Genomic DNA, 5,306 nt, shown 5'->3' with positions numbered 1-5,306 from the left:
GATATTGCACAAATAGAGAGTGTACAAAGGTCCTTTACAGCTAGAATAGAAGAAGTTAAGGACCTAGACTACTGGGAAAGACTACAATCCTTAAAATTATATAGTCTAGAAAGGAGAAAGAGAACGCTACATGATAATTCAGGCATGGAAACAGATAGAAGGAATAACAGAAAATATCATGGAACTAAAAATATCAGAAAGAGCAAGCAGAGGTAGATTAATAGTGCCCAAAACTATACCAGGAAAAATAAGGAAAGCACACAGAACATTAATCCACTACGCACCAGCATCGATAATGCAGCGTCTATTCAATGCGTTGCCAGCTCATCTGAGGAATATATCAGGAGTGAGCGTAGATGTGTTTAAGAATAAGCTCGACAAATATCTAAACTGCATCCCAGACCATCCAAGATTGGAAGATGCAAAATATACCGGAAGATGTACTAGCAACTCTCTGGTAGACATTAGAGGCGCCTCACACTGAGGGACCTGGGGGCAACCCGAACGAACTGTAAGGTCTGTAAGGTAAATGGTCCTCTCTCTCTCTTCTAATCATCCTCTCTCTCCTCTTCTTCGTTGATTTTCTGCCGCTAAGACACGAACCATATCCCTCGGATTCAAGAGATTAAAAATTTATAAATCCATAAAACAAATTGCAATGCAAATTCGGATTCGACGAGACGGTCTCGGTCTCCGGGAGGACGGTAGGGGTTGAATTGTGGGGCGGGTGGTGGGGTGGGGGTGGCTGGGATGAAAACTATAACCATCTATCGATGACCAACGAATTCCCTTGGCTGCGGATGCTAATTTGGGTCTGTTACGATTATGCGCATAGAGTTCCTGCCGATTTCTACGTAACTTTGCCATGGAGGTTAAAAACATCATCTCCGGTATTTTTGGATGCCATCCTATCGGCCTATTGAGTAACATACAAAGAGCAACTCGTGTCCATGTATTTGTTTTTTCCTTGTGTAACACAGATCATCTATAGGCGAAGAATCCCGTATTCAATTATCACAAAATATTTTTAAAATTGCAAATAAGAAAAAAATAGAATATACGAAACAACATCAGGGAGTAACTTGAAAAATAGGCCTAGTGGTGTCTTGGTACTGAATACCTACAAATTCACCTGTAATTATTTTACCTCTTCGTGTGGAGATTCCATAAAAAAAGATGACAGTCAGGACTTATAGTAGCTTTCTAATGTACTACTCTTGCTTCGAAATACGTTACTACAACAAAAGTGATTCATCGATTTCTGTAGTACTATGCTTCCCGCGCCTTTCTTTGCTTGGTTTGAATCACACACACACACACACACACACACACACGGGTACAAGAATTTGGGAGCAAATGCCTCTTTATTCAATAAAATCGCCTTTAACAGGAGGTAGTGCCTTAATAGAAATAATGTCTCATTTTATTTCAAATATCTTTCAAGGACTTTATCCATAAAATAGGAAATTCATGGCGCTGGTATGACAACAATACATTATGTGAATTCTCAGTTTTGTTATTATTAACGTCAGGCGCTACGATTACTGCAATTCCAGTAAGTTAAATTACTACCACTACTACTGCTGCTACTCAGCGACGGACTGGCCATGTGGAGAATTTCCCCTTGGGCCGGTGGTTAAAAGGGGCCTGTGGGCCGGTCTATAGTAAAAAAAATAATTAATAAATTTAATTAAAAAAAAATTAAAAAAAGCTTAGAAAGAAAACTTTAAAATCTGAAGAATAAGGGAACAAAGAGAATAGAATTAGATAAAAAAAAAATAAAACAGAAAGAGAGAGAGAGAGGTGGGGGGGAGGCGGGACATGAATCTCATCGCCAGCACACCTTGATGCAGCCATTGCAAGAGAGTAATCTTGAAATGTCCCTATAAATGGTTATTCCGATAATTTTATCAACATTTTCTTTAAGCAATCGTTCATTAACCATCAGCCAGTATACAATATGCCATCTTTTCCATTTCATTATTGCTAACTGGTTGGGCAACACAGTCAGAATTCTATGATTATACAGACACACCTAAATATACAATAAAGATCAATACAATAAAAAAAAAACACTGTTCAGTAGGGAATGATATTGCAGTCTTTATCAGAGAATCTTATTAGCGAATGATTATTTGGGTGATTGAAAACAAAAGTTCTCACCATTAACGCCTCTCTCCAATCGGAGAAACTCGCTGGTGGGCTAAAGATAATGCTTTAAGAAAAGTATTTGGAAACTTTGGCAAGCCTGATAATGCCCTATACAGATGTTCTGCTAACTTTAGCTACCATACAAGAACATGAAACTATGGAATCATATGTTCGCAGCAAAGCCAAAGCATACATTGAATCACTACTCAAATATGAAACCATACTGACTACTCAAACATTTCTTCGTATATTTGACCAGACTACTCCCCTTTCGAAATATTTGCAAACAAACAGAATGGATATTCTCTCTGCGTAAAGAATGGTTGCTACTACTAAAGAGAGTCTGGATAAAATAAACAGAGATTTTGGAGGTATTAAGGTGGCTGCAGATCCTTTTGTTTGTTGGGCTAATGAACAGCTAGAAGATGAAGAGAATGCAGATTTGGAGTTAGAGGTGCAGATAGAATTGCCACTGAAAAGAGTTAGAAAGAAGATAACGATGCCTGGCGAGAAGGCTTATGATGAAAGGCTGAATGACGCAGAGAGAGCTTATGAAGTTGAGATATATAATCCAATATTCGACAAAGTCACACAGAGCCTCAGCGATCGATTTCTTTCTCATGGAACTCTTTACAACGATTTATCGATTCCAGACCCAAGAAATTTGCTCAGCTGAAGAACAGCAATATTGAAGAGTATGAGTTTATTTAAAGAACTCAGTAAGCCATTGCTTATGTTCGACAGCCGGGCAACAGCTGAAAACTTGATGTTGGAATTAAAGAGTCTAGCTACACACTGGGAAAAATTGAAAAATGCACCCTCGGAAGACTACACCGTTAAAGTCATGAATGATGAGGATGAACACGAGTCTTATTTAAATGAAGACAGTTATGGGACAATTGCAACGAAATGTTCATCATGTAAGAATTGTCCAGTCTGCTGTTACCAGATACTCAGTAGGTACAACTTGTTAACTGATGCCTAACATATTATTGGTCTAGTTTACAAGTATCTCCTGACCTTGTCAGTTACTCAAGTTTCTTGTGAGAGAAGTTTTTATACCTTGAAATTCATAAAAAATCGTGTAAGAAGCAGACTCTCACAGGAAAACCTCCAGGAGTTTATGCCATAAACAGTAGAGAGGGATGTATTAATGTCTCTCGATAATGATTCAATAATTGACAAAGTTGCATCCAAGAGTGAACTATTAAAGAAAATTTTGATAATCTAAAATAAAATTAATTCCTTTAGTTATGTCTGCATGTGTTTTATGTTTCCCAGAGCTGTTTATCCGACCCATCACTATTATATATATATATATATATATATATCTATATATATATATATATATATATAGATATATATATATGTGTGTGTGTGTGTGTGTGTGTGTATATATATATATATCTATATATATATATATATATACATATGTGTGTGTGTGTGTCCCATCAAATTTATACTTCCATTTCAGATATACCCCCCCCCCCCCAAATTTTATTTAGCTCCATCTTCAAGTGGGCCGGTGAACATCAAAAGTCCTGGGCCGAAATTTAGTCTCAGACCGTCCCTGCTGCATACTACTACTACTACTACTACTACTACTATTATTATTATTATTATTATTATTATTATTATTATTATTATTATTATTATTATTATTATTATTAACCAAACAAAAACTTCTTTCAGTTTTCTCCTGAAGATTGGAAAAGAAACCAATAAAATCACTGTGTGTAGGGCCTGAAAGTACTCGAGTGTTGAGTAAAATAAAATGTAAATACTTATAAGTAAACAAGTTATACGCAGTAATTTGTGAGTTTCTTTTGTTCAATTATTATTATTATTATTATTATTATTAATTATTATTATTTTATTATTATTATTAATTATTCTTGTTATTTTAATTTTAAAAATATTCATAGTAGCATGAGTCTTGCAATGCGAAGAAAAAATCCAGTTATACAAGAGTGCAATTATACTTGAAAATTAATGTGTACAGAGTTCGGGAATCTGTTTGATTCCCGTTTTCAACGACTGAAATGGGGAATCGAACAGGTTCCCAGAAAGTTCTTTGTCAAGATTTAAATTTTAAAAATATATAGCTATATAACTGTGGAAATTGGAATTGTTTCTTCACTACCGTAGACGTTGCTAATCTTTACCCGTTCTACCGGAATTTTATTATGTAATGTATACATTATACAACCACTTAATCATTATCATTAGAGTTAAACCTATAATAATGAAGTCACTAAAATGTCAAGACAGCCATCATGCAGTGGCCAGTCCAAAAATAAAGTCGAAAGGACTGGCTCCAGTTTATCCGACTGGAAATTCCAGCAGTTCGACGACTGCAGAAAAAAAAAACAGAAATGCAATAAAATCGATCATCGCAAATACATCGACGTAAGAGTTGTTCAAACTAGTACAAACGCGTTCAGATCAATGGCGACCTAGCAGTCATTTGCGAATGAGTCACGTCGCCTTTCTTGCATGTCTAAAACAATTACGTAACGCCGGTCTATGTCCGGAGTAAGTCTTACTTGTTTGGAAGCAGGGATGATTCGCGAATCATTACTCTACTCCAAGGGCAAGTGGAGACACAGGCTTAACCTTCGATCCATTTCTGGGCAAATTTTCAAAGCTTTTCCCGGTAGTCGATTATTCCAGACTTTGGGCTGAAGTCCTATAAGCTGAAAGTTGATTGCAGTTTATTATTATTATTATTATTATTATTATTATTATTATTATTTTTTTTTTTTTTTTTTTTTTTTTTTTTTTTTTTTTGCTCTATCACAGTCCTCCAATTCGACTGGGTGGTATTTATAGTGTGGGGTTCCGGGTTGCATCCTGCCTCCTTAGGAGTCCATCACTTTTCTTACTATGTGTGCCGTTTCTAGGATCACACTCTTCTGCATCAGTCCTGGAGCTACTTCAGCCTCTAGTTTTTCTAGATTCCTTTTCAGGGATCTTGGGATCGTGCTAGTGCTCCTATGATTATGGGTACGATTTCCACTGGCATATCCCATATCCTTCTTATTTCTATTTTCAGATCTTGATACTTATCCATTTTTTCCCTCTCTTTCTCTTCAACTCTGGTGTCCATGGTATTGCGACATCAATGAGTGATACTTTCTTCTTGACTTTGTCAA

Source organism: Macrobrachium nipponense, chromosome 16 (assembly GCF_015104395.2).
Source record: "Macrobrachium nipponense isolate FS-2020 chromosome 16, ASM1510439v2, whole genome shotgun sequence".
Lineage (NCBI taxonomy): Eukaryota > Metazoa > Arthropoda > Malacostraca > Decapoda > Palaemonidae > Macrobrachium > Macrobrachium nipponense.
Note: the sequence above shows the minus strand (reverse complement) of the source record.